Source organism: Lithobates pipiens, unplaced genomic scaffold (assembly GCF_037356315.1).
Source record: "Lithobates pipiens isolate NorthernLeopardFrog02 unplaced genomic scaffold, aLitPip1_a1.2 Scaffold_16, whole genome shotgun sequence".
In the NCBI taxonomy this organism is placed as follows: Eukaryota; Metazoa; Chordata; class Amphibia; order Anura; family Ranidae; genus Lithobates; species Lithobates pipiens.
The window spans coordinates 568,452,414-568,472,315 of NW_027507748.1; positions in this window are offsets into that span (position 1 = coordinate 568,452,414).

Below are 19,902 nucleotides of genomic sequence, written 5' to 3' on the forward strand. Positions count from 1 at the left end.
GTAATATAGTATCTGATCAGATCTATATTAGCGTCGCCAGCAGTTTAGGTTTCCCAAAACGCATTGTTAGCGGGATCAGCCCAGATACCTGCTAGCACCTGCGTTTAGTCCCTCCGCCAAGCCCAGCCCAGCCCACCCAAGTGCAGTATCGATCGATCACTGTCACTTACAAAACACAACACACATAACTGCAGCGTTCGCAGAGTCAGGCCTGATCCCTGCGATCGCTAACAGTTTTTTTGTAGCGTTTTGATACAGTCACTGACAGCCTAGGTGCTTTTTTACCTGTGAGTCTCACTAGTGTACCCCTAAATTTAGAGCCCAAAATGGCAAAGCGAAGGTACACTAGTGAAGAGGCCTACACGTTTCTGAGCATGACAGATAGTGAAGAGGAAGTCACTCATCTGTCAGATTCAGGCTCAGAATACGATCCTGTAGAGGACAGCGGCTCCATGACAGCTCTGGCGACGGAGATGAGGTCCCTGTTAAGGGCAGGCGTACCCGATCCCGAATTTTTTCTGTTGTTGAGGTGCAGGAACCGCAGGTCCCTCGTATGGAGCAGAGACATACTAGAGCCGCTCATCCTTCTGGTGAACTGGCAAGCACCAGCGGCCTAGTACACCCTGGACGTACATCCAGCACTGCAGTAGCACATGGTGACGTGGCGAGTCCCATAAGTGCAGTTCAAGCTGGCGAGGTGGCAAGCACAAGTAGTGTCCTGCTGCCACCAAGACGAAGACAAAGACAGGCCCGTCGTACCCATAGTGCCCTTCCTGCAGAATTCGCCAATCCTGATTGGGTGCCCACCACTTCTGCAGAACCCATACTTCCCCCATTCACTGGCCAACCTGGCATTAACGTGGAAACAGTTGATTTTACGACACTTGATTTTTACTCACTGTTTTTCACCGAAGATCTCTATAGATCTATTGTGGACCAAAGCAATTTGTACGCTGGTCAACACATCGCCACTGTTCCCCAGTCCGCCCTTGCCAGACATTGGAAACCAATTACGGTTTCCGAATTTAAGATCTTTCTGGGCCTCTCCCTCAACATGGGCATAACCAAAAAGAGTGAGTTGCGGTCATATTGGTCCACTGACCCAATTCACCATATGCACGTGTTCTCTGCTTCCATGTCCAGGGCACGATACGAGCAGATTTTGCGGTTCATGTGCTTCAGCGACAATGAACTCTGTCGTCCTCATGGAGACCCTGCATACGATCGGCTCTACAAAATTCGGCCCCTCATAAACCACTTCAACCAACGTTTTGCAGACTTGTTTACTCCCCATCAAGTTGTCTGCGTTGATGAGTCCCTGATTAAGTTTTCTGGTCGCTTGTCATTCAAACAATACATTCCCAACAAGCGTTCCAGATACGGGGTCAAGGTGTATAAGCTCTGTGACAGGGCCACAGGCTATACACGTAATTTTATGGTTTATGAGGGTAAAGATAGTCAAGTAGAGCCGGAGAACTGCCCTGACTACATAGGAAGCGCTGGCAAGATAGTGTGGGACATGGTGTCACCCTTATTCGGAAAGGGGTACCATTTATATGTGGACAATTATTACACGAGCGTGCCACTGTTTAGTCACTTGTTTGATCAGCAGATTGGAGCATGTGGCACCGTGCGACCTAATCGCCGGGGCTTTCCCCAGCGGCTTGTAGATTCTCGTCTTAGGCTGGGGGAGAGAGCCTGCTTGCGGAGTAATAATTTGCTCGCTATGAAGTGGAGGGATAATAAGAATGTTTTCGTTCTTTCCTCCCTTCATGGTATTGTGGAGAAACCCCTCTGTGTCCACAAATATAACCAAAATATGGGAGGGGTGGACCTCAATGACCAGTTGTTGGCGCCGTATCTAGTTGCCCGTAAGGCCAGATGCTGGTACAAAAAAGTGTCTGTTTATTTATTCCACTTGGCTATGCTGAATGCTTAGGTGCTACACAAAGCTTCAGGACGGACTATAAATATAGAAATAAAAAAAAAATAAAATAGTTGTCGTTTTATTGTTCTCTCTCTCTCTATTCTCTCTCTATTGTTCTGCTCCTTTGTACTGTATTCTATTCTGCAATGTTTTATTGTTAACCATTTTTTGTTTTCAGGTACGCCATTCAGCTGTAGCGTAGATTTATTTATTTTGACAGCAACAGCGTTTGCTCCCACGATACATAAAGCCGCGACTCCAGCACTGTCAGAGGTGATTTCACCACCACAGTTAAAAAAGAGCATATATGCCGAAGCATGGGGGCATAAGGGGTGGAGGAGCGATTTGCTCCTACCTTTTGCGGGAGGATGCCCCCATGCTATGGCATATATAAATGGTGCATGTATGCCCACCATTAGAAGTGGGTGGATGAAGGGAGGTATTCTACTGGTGGGCATACCCACCGATCAATATTTCTTTTTCGTTCAGCCCACAGGCTGCATGAAAAAAAAATTACAATTTATGCCCAACCAGTTCCAGCAACATACTGGTATGTTGCTGGACTTTGAGTGCTTATACCAGAATGATGCCTGCAGGTTTAGGTATCATCTTGGTATTATTCTTTTCAGCCAGCGGTCGGCTTTTATGGAAAAGCAATCCTAGTGGCTAATTAGCCTCTAGACTACTTTTACAAGCAGTGGGATGGAATGTCCCCCCCCCCCCCCCGCACCATCTTCCATGGTTTTCTCAGGCTCTCCTGTCCCAACAGGGAGCCTGAGAATGCAGCCGGTGGTTCCGCCAGCTGACCATAGAGCTGATCAGAGACCAGAATGGTTCCAATCATCTCTATGGCCTAAGAAACCGGAAGCTACGTGCATTTCATGACTTCGATTTTGCGGGATGTAAACAGCGCCATTGGGAAATTGGTAAAGCATTTTATCACACAGATCTTGGTGTGGTCAGATGCTTTGAGGACAGAGGAGAGATCTAGGGTCTGATAGACCCTCATTTTTTCAAAAAAGAGTACCTGTCACTACCTATTGCAATCATAGATATTTACATTCCCTGAGATAACAATAAAAATGATTAAAAAAAATATATAAATATAAGGAACAGTTTAAAAATAAAATAAAAAAGCAAAATAAATAATAAAAACAAAAAAACAAAAAAAAAACACCCCTGTCCCCTCTGCGGAACGTCGAACGCAAGCGTCGGTCTGGTGTCATATGTAAACAGCAATTGCACCATGCATGTGAGATATCACCGCGAAGGTCAGATCGAGGGTACTAATTTTAGCAGTAGACCTCCTCCGAAATCTAAAGTGGTCACCTGTAAAGGCATTTAAAGGCTTTTAAAAATGTATGTAGTTTGTCGCCGCTGCATGTTTCTGCGCAATTTTAAAGCATGTCGTGTTTGGCATCCATGTACTCGGCCTAAGATCATATTTTTTATTTCCTCAAACATTTGGGCAATATAGTAGTTTTTAGTGCATTAAAATAAAATAAAGTGTGTTTTTTCCCCAAAAAATGCGTTTGAAAAATCGCTGCGCACATACCGTGTGAAAAAAAAAATGAAACACCCACCATTTTAATCTTTAGGGCCTTTGCTTTAAAAAAAATACTTAATTTTTTGGGGTTCAAAGTAATTTTCTTGCAAAAAAAAAATATTTTTTCATGTAAACAAAAAGTGTCAGAAAGGGCTTTTTCTTCAAGTGGTTAGAAGAGTGGGTGATGTGTGGCATAAGCTTCTAAATGTTGTGCATAAAATGCCAGGACAGTTCAAAACCTCCCCAAATGACCCCATTTTAGAAAGTAGACACCCCAAGCTATTTTCTGAGAGACATGTTGAGTCCATGGAATATTTTATATTTTGACAAAAGTTGCGGGAAAAATACATTATTATTATTATAATTTTTTTTTTTTTGCACAAAGTTGTCATTAAAGCGGGAGTCCGCCGGGAGTCGCGCTGCACAATAAGGATGGACCCGCTGCCTCTGGGATCTGTGTGTTTCCCAGCAGGCAGCGGGGGACTTTCGCAAAGGGGTGTAATCTACGCCCCTTTCCGCAGAGAGCTATCCCGGAAGTGGGTGCAGATACCTGTACTGTACAGGTACCTGCACCCCCCTCCCCCCTGAAAGGTGCCAATTGTGGCGCCGGAGGGGGGGAGGGTTCCGATGAGCGGAAGGTCCACTTTAGGGTGGACCTCCGCTTTAAATGATATATTGCTTAAACATTCCATGGTTATATGTGAAATTACACCCCAAAATACCTTCTGTTGCTTCTCCTGAGTACGGGGATACCACAAGTGTGAGACCTTTTGGGAGCCTAACCGCGTACGGTACCCCAAAATCCAAGCACCACCTTCAGGCTTTCTAAGGGTGTAAATTTTTGATTTCATTCCTCACTGCCTATCACAGTTTCGGAGGCCATGGAATGCCCAGATAGCACAAAATCCCCCCAAGTGACCCCATTTTGGAAAGGAGACACCCAAAGCTATTTGCAGAGAGGTATGGTGAGTATTTTGCAGACCTTCATTTTTGTCACAAAGTTTTGAAATTTGAAAAAAAGAAAAAATATATAAATTTTTCTTTTTTTTCTTCATTTTCAAAAACAAATGAGAGCTGCAAAATACTCACCATGCCTCTCGGCAAATAGCTTGGGGTGTCTACTTTCCAAAATGGGGTCATTTGGGGGGGGGGGGTTGTGCCATCTTGGCATTTTATGGCCTTCAAAACTGCGATAGGTAGTGAGGAGTGAAATCAAAAATGTACACCCTTATGCCGCGTACACACGATCAAACAATCGGGTGGAAAAGTCCGGCAAACTCAAGTCCGCCGGACAATCCCCCCGTGTGTAGCCTCCAGCATACTTTTTTGACCCGAAAGTACGGCGGACTTAGAAAGTAGTTTTGCACTCCAATCTTCCCGCCGGACTCGCATTTCGGCGGACAATCCGGCCGTGTGTATGCCAGTCCGCCGTACTTTTGAAATGAGCGGACTTTTCCCGCCCGGAGAAAAGTCCGCTCATTTCGAGCAGGTCTCCAGGTAGGCGGGGCCCGCGAAGGAGACGTCGCTGGCCCCGCTACATGGTATGGACTTAAAGGGGAACCCCAACGCCGAGACAAGAGGCGGAGTCATCAGTTGATGTCACATGGGTTGATGTCACATGGCAACAGTCCCAGCATCCTCTGTTACTGTGACATCGTACGGGGGCGGGGTCACCATGTGACATCAACCCATGTGACATCAACCGATGACCCCGCCCCTTGTCCCTATATAAGTCGCCACGCAGCGCGTCCCTGGCATTGCGGTCGCAGAGAGCGTCGAGTCAACATCTCCAGGAGAAGAAGAAGAAGAAGAAGATCGGAAAGGCGGCGGAGGCGACAGAAGACCGGGCCACCGCCTGTAAAAGAGGTATAAGAAGGCGCGGTGGCCCGGCAGAAGAATCGAAGAGGGGGACAAGACCCCCGAAGTCGGAAGAAGAGGCCGCGGCGAGGAAGAAAGCCGGGCTCCTCCGCTAGCAAAAGAGCTACAAGAAGATAGCGGAGGAGTCCGGCAAGAAGATCCCCGAAGACAGAAGACCACCGGAGCTGTGCAATAAACTATTTTATCTTCTGTGTTGTGTTTTTTTTGTACTTTATTTTACAGGTGAATGGGTAGGGGTACATTGTACCCCATACTCATTCACATAGGGTGGGGGGCCGGTATCCGGGGGCCCCCTTATTAAAGGGGCTCCCGGATTCCGATAAGCCCCCCGCCCGCAGACCCTGACAACCAACGGCCAGGGTTGTCGGGAAGAGGCCCTTGTCCTCATCAACATGGGGACAAGGTGCTTTGGGGTGGGGGGGCCGCGTGGTCCCCCTTCCCCAAGGCACCCCCCATGTTCAGGGCACGTGGCCTGGTACGGCTCAGGAGGGGGGGGCGCTTGCTCATTCCCCCCCTTTCCTGGCCGGCTGGGTAGCATGCTCGGACAAGGGTCTGTTGTGGACCTGGGGGGACCCCCACGCCGTTTTTTTTCGGCGTTGGGGTTCCCCTTTAAGTCCATACCAGGTGGCGGGGCCAGCGACGTCTCCTTCGAGGGCCCCGCCTACCTGGAGACCCGCTCGAAATGAGCGGACTTTTCTCCGCGTGTGTGGGCGAGTCCGTTCATTTCAAAAGTAGGGCGGATAGTACGATAGTAGCCCGTTCAGAAAGTCCAACGGACAGTCTGGCGGGAAGTCCGCCAGACTAAGTCCGTCGGATAGTACGCTACGTGTGTACGCAGCATTAGAAATCCTGAAGGCGGTGCTTGGTTTTCAGGGCCCCGTACGTGGCTAGGCTCCCAAAAAGTCCCACACATGTGGTATCCCCGTACTCAGGAGAAGCAGCATAATTTATTTTGGGGTGTAATTCCACATATGCCCATGGAATGTGTGAGCAATATATCATTTAGTGACCATTTTGGGCAAAAAAAAAAAAAGTTTGTCATATTCCCGCAACTTGTGGCAAAATATAAAATATGCCATGGACTCAACATGCCTCTCAGCAAATAGCTTGGGATGTCTACTTTCTAAAATGGGGTCATTTGGGGGGGTTTAGTGCCATCTTGGCATTTTATGGCCTTCAAAACTGTAATAGGTGGTGAGGAGTGAAATCAAAAATGTACGCCCTTAGAAAGCCTGAAGGCGGTGCTTGGCTTTCGGGGCCCCGTACGCAGCTAGGCTCCCAAAAAATCCCACACATGTGGTATCCCCGTACTCAGGAGAAGCAGCAGAATTTATTTTGGGGTGTCATTACACATATGCCCATGGCATGTGTGAGCAATATATCATTTAGTGACAACTTTGTGAGAAAAAAAAAGTTTGTAATTTTCCCGCAACTTGTGGCAAAATATAAAATATTCCATGGACTCAACATGCCTCTCAGCAAATAGCTTGGGGTGTCTACTTTCTAAAATGGGGTCATTTGTGGGGGTTTTGTGCCATCTTGGCATTTTATGGCCTTCAAAACTGTAATAGGTAGTGAGGAGTGAAATCAAAAATTTACGCCCTTAGAAAGCCTAAAGGCGGTGCTTGGTTTTCGGGGCCCCGTACGCGGCTAGGCTCCCAAAAAGTCCCACGCATGTGGTATCCCCGTACTCAGGAGAAGCAGCAGAATTTATTTTGGGGTGCAATTTCACATATGCCCATAGCATGTGTGAGCAATATATCATTTAGTGACAACTTTGTGAAAAATAAATAAAAATAAATAAAGTTTGTAATTTTCCCGCAACTTGTGGCAAAATATAAAATATTCCATGGACTCAACATGCCTTTCAGCAAATAGCTTGGGGTGTCTACTTTCTAAAATGGGGTCATTTGTGGGGGTTTTGTGCCATCATGGCATTTTATGGCCTTCAAAACTGTAATAGGTAGTGAGGAGTGTAATTACAAATGTATGCCCTTAGAAATCCTGAAGGCGGTGCTTGGCTTTCGGGGCCCCGTACGCGGCTAGGCTTCCAAAAAGTCGACCACATGTGGTATCCCCGTACTCAGGAGAAGCAGCAGAATGTATTTTGGGGTACAATTCTACATATAACCATGGCATGTGTGAGCAATATATCAGTTAGTGACAACTTTGTGTAAAAAAAAAAAAATTATTTTTTTGTTTCATTATTCAATCGCTTGAGGCAAAAAAATAAAATATTCAATAGGCTCAACATGCCTCTTATCAATTTCCTTAGGGTGTCTACTTTCCAAAATGTGGTAATTTGGGGGGGTTTTGTACTGCCCTGCCATTTTAGCACCTCAAGAAATGAGATGGGCAGTCATAAACTAAAAGCTGCGTAAATTCCAGAAAATGTACCTTAGTTTGTAGATGTGACCACTTTTGCGCAAACCAATAAATATACAGTTATTGACTTTTTTTTTTTTTTTACCAAAGACATATGGCTGAATACATTTTGGCCTAAATGTATGACTAAAATTGAGTTTATTGGACTTTTCTAATAACAAAAAGTAGAAAATATCATTTTTTTTTCAAAATTTTCGTCTTTTTACGTTTATATCGCAAAAAATAAAAATCGCAGAGTCAGTCAAATACCTTTAAAAGAAAGCTCTATTTGTGGGAAAAAAAGGACGCAAATTTTGTTTGGGTACAACATTGCACGACCACGCAATTACCAGTTAAAGCAGCGCAGTGCCAAATTGTAAAAACACCTCTGGTCATTGACCAGCAAAATGGTTCGGTCTGAAAGTGATTAAGCCATACTTTTCATACTTCTATGCTTTGGGTCGTTGTCCTGTTGAAACACCCATCTTCTGTTGAGCTTCAGATGGTGGACAGATGACCTTAAGTTCTCCTGCAAAATGTCTTGATAAACTTGGGAATACATTTTTCCTTCGATGATAGCAATCCATCCACGCCCTGACACAGCAAAGCAGCCCCAAACCATGATGCCCCCACCACCATACTTCAAAGTTGGGATGAGGATTTGATGTTGGTGTGCTGTGCCTCTTTTTCTCCACACATAGTGTTGTGTGTTTCTTCCAAACAACTCAACTTTGGTTTCATCTGTCCACAGAATATTTTGCCAGTACTGCTGTGGAACATCCAGGTGCTCTTGTGCAAACTGTAAACATGCAGCAATGGGTTTTTTTTGTACACCAGTGGCTTCCTCTGTGGTATCCTCCCATGAAATCCATTCTTGTTTAGTGTTTTACATATCGTAGGGATGTTAGCATATGCCAGAGACTTTTGTAAGTCTTTAGCTGACACTCTAGGATTTTTCTTCACCTCACTGAGCAGTCTGCGCTGTACTCTTGCAGTCATCTTTACAGGACGCCCACTCCTAGGGAGAGTAGCAGCAGTGCTGAACTTTCTCCACCTATAGACAATTTGTCTTACCATGGACTGATGAACAGCAAGGCTTTTGGAGATACTTTTATAACCCTTTCCAGCTTTATGCAAGTCAACAATTCTTAATCGTAGGTCTTCTGAGAGCTCTCTTGTGCAAGGCATCATTCACATCAGGCAATGCTTCTTGTGAAAAGCAAACCCAGAATTGTGTGTTTTTTATAGGGCGGGGCAGCTGTAACAAACACCTCCAATTTCATCTCATTGATTGGACTCCAGTTGGCTGAAACCTCACTCCAATTAGCTCTTGGAGATCTAATTAGTCTATGGGTTCACATACATTTTCCACCTGCACTGTGAATTTATACATGATGTGTTCAATAAAAACATGGTAACATTTAATTCTTTGTGTGTTATTAGTTTAAGCAGACTGCGATTGTCTATTGTTGTGACTTAGTTGAAGATCAGATCACATTTTATGACCAATTTGTGCAGAAATCCATATCATTCCAAAAGGGTCCACGTACTTTTTTTTTTTTGCAACTGTACCTTGATTAATGCAAGGAAGCCAGCTTCCAGAGTCATTTATTCTAGACTCTGGAAGGCATATGTTTCCTGGTGTGAATCCAGGGGTTGGCATCCCAGAAAGTATGTCATAGGTAGAATCCTTGCTTTTCTGCAAATGGGGTTAGAGATGAAGCTGACCTTGAGTACTATCAAGGGTCAGGTCTCGGCCTTATTAGTATTGTTCCAACGTCCACTTGCTTTGCATTCTTTGGTCCGAAGCTTTATACGGGGGTAACATGGCTTAATCCACCGGTTAGAGCACCCCTGAACCCTTGGGACTTGAATTTAGTTCTGTCGGCATTATAGAAACAGCCTTTTAAGCCGATATGACATATTCCCTTTTGACAAGGAAGCTAGTTTTTCAGTCACGCCATTATTGGGAGTCCTCTCTTTGATCACCTGTCGGTAACCTCTGCAAAAAATCAGAGTGTTTCTATTAATCTGTTATTGTTAATGATTATTGATTACTTGCATCTCTCTCCTTTCCACAGAATATTTTATAAGCTCCCAAAGAAGCATTCAAATTGCGAAACATGTAGAGCTTTTCTTGTGCATTACAACATGGTTACAGGATTTGATCTGTACTAATGTTATGCATCTATCTAACTAGAGAGATGGCTGCCTGAAGACGGAGCTCCGGAGCGGAGTGTCAGCTCTCACAGCCTTAGCGATCGATCTCACACAGAATGGGCAGACTCTCCAGAGGAGGTTCACACTACAACCATCCCTGGACACCGGGCTCCTCTAAACACAAACCTATCCCCAAGATATTCCTGTCACAGGGACAGGGGAGGAGAGGCCCTGCGGAGGACAATATGGCGTGCTCCAATACGAGGGAGGAGGACTTTGACTCTGAATCCTTAACAAACTCAGAGGATTTGGTAAGCAATACACTACCCCCTGACCAACCGCTCACACATGCAGTGATGATGGACATTGCAGCAGACATAAAGACCTCGCTCTCCACCGCTATCACTGATCTGAAAGCTGACATCTTAATGCTGACAGAGAAAATGGCGGCAGGGGAGAGAGCAAGCAAACATAGAGACAAAGCCATCCAAAGACTAGAGGAAGTCTCATACAACCACTCACAGCACCTGATCAATGTAAATAGACACTTAGAAGATTTAGATAATAGGGGCAGAAGGTGCAACATAAGGGTCAGAGGAATTCCTGAATCAATACCTGTGGAACAGATTAGACATGTGCTTTGCACAGTATTCAATAAGCTGTTGGAAAGACCACAGGAATCTCCCATTGATTTTGACAGGGCTCACAGAGCCCTTAGACCTAGAGCTCCGGACCAAGCCCCTTCACGAGATATTATATGCTGCTTAACCAGCTTCACCCTTAAGGAGGAAATCCTTCAGAAAGCGAGGCAGAATGAGCAGATTCTTTTCAATGAGACTACCATCCAATTGTTCCAGGACCTTTCTCCCATCACACTCAGGAATAGAAGAGTGCTTAAACCTCTCCTAGATGTCCTTAGGAAGAAAGGAATACCTTATAGGTGGAAGTTCCCTTTTGTCGTGCAGGTGACCTGCAATGGGAAACAACACCTGCTACGCACCCCAGATGAGCTACCGATGTTTTGTAGCAATGTTCACATTGACCAGACTGAATTGCCTGAATGGTATCAGGAGTTTTGTCTTCCACCCCCTGTGACCAATACCTCCTCACCTCCACGCATATCGCCTTGTAAGTCACCATTTGTCAAGGGAGTAGGAGGGAAAAAACAAAAGTTATATGAAAACTACAATCCTGCTACCCCACCGCATAAATCCAGCAAAACAAAAGACAATCGCTAAACCACCTAAAGATCAACAGCGACAATTTCATGACTTCCTTTTGATATAAGGCAAGGATCAATACCCTAGCAGCCTAACATCTCACTTTCATCTGAGGATTCCCAAACTCTTTCCCCTTGCTACAGAATTTATACTGTCCTCACTCACAAAGTTTTTTTGTATTATCTTCTACCTACCACTACCCTCCAGTCACCACTAGGTGGCACTGGTATGCAGCTCAACAGACGCTGTTTAATTCTTACCACTCTTACTAGGATGAACACTGAGCTGTCCTCCGGAGATCTTGCGATCTCATGATCACAATTTTATCAGATACTTTACTTTCTTAAGGATATGCAAACTGAAAAGCAATCTAAAGGCCTAATGGAAACTTGATGACTGTATTTATCAGATAAGAGACTTCCACGGATGTCACACTCGAGCAAGGAAGGCAACTTTATGGAGCTAAAAACTCTATCTTAGTGATCTGTTGTTTCCAAGTGCTGATCACTTATACTCTCGGTCCCCCTTAAATATAGGACCTGGGGTGACGAATGCCTTCATGGACATAGGTCCAGAACGATATCAATGAGACTTGAGCAAGATGCAGGCCTCTGAACGTTTGGAGAGTGGTGGAAGCCAAGTCTCCATCATTAACATTTAGTGATTATTGAGGTCACTTAAAAGTTGTGCCATAATGTCTGTGTGCTAAGAGCAGATGCTGTAGGGCACCCCTGATGGGGTCTGGGGGAGCCTGGGGTTGCACACCCTGCACTCCTTTAGACCCATGTTTAATAACCACCCAGCGGTTCCAGGCTTCCTGGGCCTACATAGCTGCAAGAGAAGCCCCAATAGTGTTTACATGCAATAGTGTTTATATTCACTAGAGCTGTTTATACACCAACAGGGGGCCACTTAACCCGGGGTAAGAAGATGTAGGTAACATACACCTGGAATTTTATATGAGGGGCTCTATGCGGCATCTGGCAAAGTTTTTCTTATTATTAGTTATTTGTTTGCGATTTTAGATTTATTGCTCTACATTGAATATCTGTGACTAAGATATGCAATCACATCAGCTGTGAAGGAATTTTCACAGTAGCATGTTAGGTGAAGTGTTATATAAATGTAAGAGAAGTCTAGGGTTTTCCCCTTTGCTGTTATATTCCAGCAGCTATTCTTAGTATTGTTAACTAAGCATTAACGGAAGTTTATTCTCTTTCTTTCATGTTATTAGCTGTAATAGTAACCTCTGCACATAAATCAGGGGTATACAGTGGTGTGAAAAAGTGTTTGCCCCCTTCCTGATTTCCTGTTCCTTTGCATGTTTGTCACACTTAAGTGTTTCGGAACATCAAACCAATTTAAATAATAGTCAAGGACAACACAAGTAAACACAAAATGCAATTTGTAAATGAAGGTGTTTATTATTAAAGGTGAAAAAAAATCCAAACCATCATGGCCCTGTGTGAAAAAGTGATTGCCCCCCTTGTTAAAACATACTATAACTGTGGTTGTCCCCACCTGAGTTCAATTTCTATAGCCACACCCAGGCCTGATTATTGCCACACCTGTTCACAATCAAGGCATCACTTAAATAGGAGCTGCTTGACACAGTAAGGTCCACCAGAAGATCCTTAAAAGCTACACATCATGCCAAGACCCAAAGAAATTCAGGAACAATTGAGAAAGAAAGTAATTGAGATCTATCAGTCTGGAAAGGGTTATAAAGCCATTTCCAAAGCTTTGGGAATCCAGCGAACCACAGTGAGAGCCATTATCCACCAATGGCGAAGACATGGAACAGTGGTGAACCTTCCCAGGAGTGGCCGGCCGCCCAAAATTACCCCAAGAGCGCAGCGACGACTCATCCAAGAGGTCACAAAAGACCCCACAACAACGTCCAAGGAACTGCAGGCCTCACTTGCCTCAGTTAAGGTCAGCGTTCATGCCTCCACCATCAGGAAAAGACTGGGCAAAAATGGCCTGCATGGCAGAGTTCCAAGGAGAAAACCACTGCTGAGCAAAAAGAACATCAAAGCTCGTCTCAATTTCTCCACAACACATCTTGATGATCCCCAAGACTTTTGGGACAACATTCTGTGGACCGATGAGACAAAAGTGGAACTCTTTGGAAGGTGTGTGTCCAAGTATATCTGGCGTAGAAGGAACACTGCATTTCATAAAAAGAACATTATACCAACAGTAAAATATGGTGGTGGTAGTGTGATGGTCTGGGGCTGTTTTGCTGCTTCAGGACCTGGAAGACTTGCCGTGATAAAAGGAACTATGAATTCTGCTGTCTACCAAGAGATCCTGAAGGAGAATGTCCGACCATCTGATCATGTACTCAAGCTGAAACGAACTTGGGTTCTGCAGCAGGACAATGATCCTAAACACACCAGCAAGTCCACCACTGAAGAAAATGGCTGAAGAAAAACAAAATGAAGACTTTGGAGTGGTCTAGCCAAAGTCCTGACCTGAATCCTATTGAGATGTTGTGGTATGACCTTAAAAAGGCCGTTCATGCTCGAAAACCCTCTAATGTAACTGAATTAGGACAATTCTGCAAAGATGAGTGGGCCAAAATTCCTCCAGGACGCTGTAAAAGCCTCATTGCACGTTATAGCAAACGCTTGGTTGCAGTTGTTGCTGCTAAGGGTGGCCCAACCAGTTATTAGGTTTAGGGGGCAATCACTTTTTCACACAGGGCCATGATGGTTTGGATTTTTTTTCACCTTTAATAATAAACACCTTCATTTACAAATTGCATTTTGTGTTTACTTGTGTTGTCCTTGACTATTGTTTAAATTGGTTTGATGTTCCGAAACACTTAAGTGTGACAAACATGCAAAGGAACAGGAAATGAGGAAGGGGGCAAACACTTTTTCACACCACTGTAGTTAATATTGTTTAACTCTCAAAGTACACTGGTGGGTCATGTTCCAAGTTGTTTGCTTAGATCAAGAACTTCAACCGATCGCTTGTCAGATTATCATAAAATAGATTGTTTCATTTCAGAGAGCTTTCACTCCACCGTGTAAATGACACTGTTTGTTTATTTTTTGAGAATCCTTATTTTTCTGATATATAGAGTACAAGATCAAATCCGAGTTAGCCTCACCACTAACCCCCCCAGAATTTTCACCGCATGAAGTAAGGTATTTTTCATACACATTTCTAATGAGTCCACTGCCGTTAGGAATAGATAACTTCCCCACAACAGGATTTGAGAAAACCCCTTTTTCTATTCCTTTTCAAATGTTTTTATTGAGATTTTTAGCAGAGTTACCGTATATACTCGAGTATAGGCCGACCCGAGTATAAGCCGAGGCCCCCAATTTACCCCCAAAAAACTGGGAAACCTATTGACTCGTGTATAAGCCGAGGGTGAGATATGCCTGTCCATCCCTGTGTGTGTGTCCATCCATCCATCCATCCCTGTGTGTGTGTCCATCCATCCATCCATCCCTGTGTGTGTGTGTGTCCATCCATCCATCCATCCCTGTGTGTGTGTCCATCCATCCATCCATCCCTGTGTGTGTGTGTGTCCATCCATCCATCCATCCCTGTGTGTGTGTCCATCCATCCATCCATCCCTGTGTGTGTGTCCATCCGTGTGTGTGTGTGTGTGTGTGTGTGTGTGTGTGTGTGTGTGTGTGGCCTTGTGTGTCCAGCCTACCTGTGTCCTGAGCCTCCGTCCGGTCCCGAGCCTCCGTCCGGTCCCGTCCCGTCCCGAGCCTCCGTCCGGTCCCGTCCCGTCCCCAGCCTCCGTCCGGTCCCGTCCCGTCCCGAGCCTCCGTCCGGTCCCGTCCCGTCCCGAGCCTCCGTCCGGTCCCGTCCCGAGCCTCCGTCCCGTCCCGAGACTCCGTCCGGTCCCGTCCCGTCCCGAGCCGAGCCTCCGTCCGGTCCCGTCCCAGGATCACCGCTCTTCGTCGGCGCCCATTCCCCTGTTCAAATGCCGCGCCTCCCTGTCTGTGATAGGCGGAACACAATTTCCCAGCAGCCTGTGTTCCGCCTATCACGGACATCGTCTCATCCTCGTCCGTAGTACGAGGATGAGACGATGTCGGTGATAGGCGGAACACAGGCTGCTGGGAAATTCAGTGTTCCGCCTATCACAGGCGAAGGCGGAGCCGGAGGCGCGGCTTTTGAATTATAGAATGGCCGCTGTCTGTCTGCTCGACACGCTGATCGAGCAGGCAGACAGCGATGACTCCAGTATAAGCCGAGGGGGGCACTTTCAGCCTCAAAAAAGAGGCTGAAAATCTCGGCTTATACTCGAGCATATACGGTAGTTACAACAAGGGTTACAAAACAAAAAAAATAATATATAGTAATAAAAGTAACATAACACAGTATAATGTAGTGACAGGGTTTTCTCAGCACAATATAGCATAGAAACAAATAGTCCACAATAAAGAATAAAGTAGTATTCCCAAGTATCTAATATTCATAGTCATAAAGGGGCTCGAACAAGAGAAAGTCTCTTAGAACTTGTATAATAAAGTCCGTAATATAATTATTGTAAGATTTTTAAATAGCGATATGGATAATGGCCACTTCTGGACCCCAAGACACCCTTTACAGGGATCTATCTGTGTCTTGGAGTACCTAGGCCAACATCCTAAAGGAAATTCAAACACAGTAGTTATCTTTTATGAAGAAAAATAAAGATCTATTCTTACTCCGCAGCTCAATTCAGATAAACAGACATGCGATATATTTGTCACTTTGTTATGAAATTATTTTTAAAGCCATCCAAAAAATATTAAAACGCACAGGAGTTCTTTCTTCTATATGATTAAAGAATCAGCATTATCTAAATTGTGGAAGTATAATTTTTGTACCATGTACTCCAAGGTTCCCATAGTTGTTGTTCCTTAATATATAGGGATTTGTCATTAGGAAATAACAATTCGTAGGAGTGGTGAAGTTGGGTTAATTCTATAACTTCTGTCATAGTAGGAAGAGAGTCAGTTTTCCATTTTCTAGTTATGGATAGTCTCGCAGCTAAAAGTATATGTGTTACTACTTTACGATATTGTTTGGGAATCGTATGTAAATTCATATTCAGAATGGCTAGTTCCGGTGAAAGTTGAAGGACAATACCTGTTACGGAAGTGAGTAAATGGGAGATTGCCTGCCAGTAGTTATGTAAGCTTGGGCAGTCCCACATAATATGAAATAGGGTCCCCAATTGGGTACAATTTCTCCAGCAATTAGGTGACGAGTTCTCCTTGAATTTTGCTAGGATATGTGGAGTCAGGTATTGTCTTTGAACAATTTTTTGTGCCAATTCCCATAGTGTAACACATGCAGTGGCCCTATATATGCTTCGTAGGGAAGCCATCCATTGTTTAATTGAAAAGTCTTGCCCCAAATCTTATTCCCATTTAAGGAAGGAAGGTAGTTTGCTGGGTATGTTTTTTTCCCCTTGAATTGGGTATATTGTAGCTACTCCTTTCTGTGAGGTGGCATGGTTATTGAGGAAAGACCATATTTTAACCGGGATTGAAGCTCTGAGTTGTGGATTGTGTAGCAGACACTTTTCTATTTGAATATATGTAGATCGCTCAGAATTTGGAAGCTGTAATTCATTACTTAACTGAGAAACAGACTTTAATGAGCCCTGTTGGAAGAAGGAACCAAGTTTGATATCCCGACCCAAATTCCAGTCGTCTATTTGTACGCCAGGAATTAATGTTGGTATGATTGTTAGAGGAGGGTTTAACACCGTGATTGGAGTTTTATCCCATTTGTATGTGATGATTCTCTGCCAAGAGTGTAGCGTCGCTTTCACCGTTGGTGGGTATTGAGCTGTAATTGTGGACTTTATTTTCCTACTAAGTAACCAGAATTGCATATTAGGCTGTCGTGTGATGTCTTTCTCAATTTGTCCCCATAAAGTTTTAGGAGTAGGCAAGAACCATTCTTGCAATTAGGTCAAAAGAGTTGCGTCATAATAATCCTGTAGATCAGGTACGGTCGCACCACCTATATTTCTATGTTTAATTAGTATATGGTATGTACAACGGGATTTTTTGCCATTCCATAGATATTTTCCCAAACTGCTTTGTAAGGATTTAAAGTAGTATTTAGGGATACATATTGGAAGGGACCTGAGTTGATATAATAATTTTGGTAAGGTCATCATTTTGAAAGCTGCCAGGCGACCAGCCCATGTAAATTCGAATTTACTAAGTGTTGTCAAATCTGTTTCAAAATGTTTCTTAAATGGTAAAAAGTTTGTTTTAAATAACTGTTTTGTTTTGTTAGTGAGAGTGATTCCTAAGTAAGAAATCCCCTTGTCTTTCCAGTGGTAGGGGTATTTATTAGACATTAACTGCCTGGTTGTGTTATCTAATCCTAGGTCTAAAATATGGGACTTGGTTTCATTGATTTTATAATATAATGCTGCTCCAAATGTCGTTAGTATATTTTGGAGATTTGAGAGAGATGAAATAGGATCAGACACTATAAGCACTATGTCATCTGCGAACAGACTTATTTTATTATCTATTTGCCCAATTTTTATACCAGATAGTTTTGTGTCAGATCGTATACGTTCTGCTAGAGGTTTGATGGCTAAATTAAATATTAAAGGAGATAAGGGGCAACCTTGTCGTGTTCCATTCGAGATGCCAAAGGGCCTAGACATCATATCATTTGTGTATACTCTCGCTGAGGGGCCCTTATACAGTGCAAAAATTGCCGATAAAATATTTCCATGAAAGCCGAATTTTAAAAGCACTGACTGTAAATAGCCCCAATGGACCCTATCAAACGCCTTCTCTGCATCCAAAGAAAGGAGCAGAGAAGGCGTTTGATGTCTCTCAGTGAAGTGTATAATATCAATCAGACGTCTTGTTGCATCTGAAGATTGTCGACCTTTAGTAAAGCCAGATTGATCTTTGTGAATGAGGTCTGGTATGTAGTTCATCAGTCGATTCGCTATTGCTTTGGCGTATATTTTGATGTCAATGTTCAATAATGAAATCGGTCTGAAATTTTGGGGAGCGTTGGGATCTTTGTCTGGTTTCGGCAGTGTTATGATCAAGGCCTGAAGCATCTCAGCCGGAAATTCTGATTTGGATGCCGCTTCGTTAAAAAGTGAGCATAAGTGGGGAGCCAGTATATCTCAAAGTAATTTATAGTATTCTCCTATCATTCCGTCTGGCCCCGGAGATTTATTGTTGGGCAGGGAGTCTATAGTTCTAGCAATTTCTTCCACTGAAAATGGGACGTTAAGATCAGAGATTTGATCAGTAGTTAATGATGGGAGACTAATAGTATCTAAGAAATCACTTATTATCTTTGGGGTAGGTGTGGGAGTTTGAGAATCATCTTTAAGATTGTAAAGGGAGCTATAATAACAGCTAAATGCATTCGCTATGTCTTGGGGGTCTTGCAATTTTTCTCTAGTAATAGGGTGGTATAGATATGGAATCTTTGATTTGGAATATCTGCCTTTGATCCGAAGTGCCATGTTTTTTCCTGCTTTGTTGCTAGTATGGTAATAGTTAGCTTTAAGTGTTCTAGTATGTTTTTCAAATGTATCCAATAAAGTCGTTCTGAGTTCCTGTCGTAATATTTGTAGTTTAGTTTTCAGTTGTTGTGATGGGTGACATTGGTTTTGGGAATCTAATGTTTTAATGTCAGCAGTAAGTTTCTCAATGAGTTTCGTTTTATTTTTCCTGAATTGAGCATTCAGTTGCATTAGGATTCCCCTACTAAATGCTTTATGAGCACCCCATAGGGTGGCAGAGTCTGACACCGATCCCACATTATATTTAAAGAATTCAGTTATCTGGTTTTGTATAGCTGTAGCATAGGTAGGCATTTTGATAAGATATGCATTTGTTCTCCATAGAAAATGGGTCGTTTGAGAGTGTTTAGGTAGAATAGTCATACTAACTGGGGCATGATCAGTCCAAGTGATGGGTGCAATGTCAGACTCCCTCACCCGCTGCAATAACCACTTATCCGTAAAAATATAATCGATACGAGTATAGGTATTATGTACCAGGGAATGATATGTGTATTCACGATCTCCAGGATGATGGCATCTCCATACATCATAGAGAAATTGCTTTTATTCAAAAAAAATGTAAGTGCACAGTTGGTTCTGGTTTTGGGATTAGAAGTGTCTAGTTCTTGTTCATGTATTGTGTTGAAGTCTCCACAAATTATTAAGGCACCTTTTCGGCATTAACCTATTTTTCTCATCAGGCCATTCAGAAAATGGGATTGCTTTTTATTAGGCGCATACACATTTACCAATGTAGTAAGTGTATTATCAATGGTACATATTAATATGAGGTATCGTCCATTGGTATCTACAATAGATTTATGTAATTGAAAATTAACTGAATGATGTATGGCAATAAGTACTCCTCTTTTTTTCTGTTGGCCTGATGCTGTAAATATGTGAGGAAAGTTCTTATGGGTGCAAGTGGGAATAGCGCCTGTTTTGAAATGGGTTTCTTGTATACACAATATTTGACATCGCTGGGTGTTAGCCATTTGCCACATCTACGCTCTTTTTGCTGGATGGTTAAGACCATTAGTATTTAAAGATATTAACTTTATACTCATAAAAGGATATTAATAAGATGGAAAAAGTAAGTACATACTAGCCTGATAATAGCTTTAAATTCTACTTCCATGTGAACAATCTGTAGTCTGAAATGACTATGAATGTCCAAAACTTTAGTTACTGAAAAGTTTTGATTCAAATTTTGTAGGTTCACAACATACCTGTCCCTTTGAATGCTATGAGTTGTGTATAGGATACTGTGAAGAAAAAA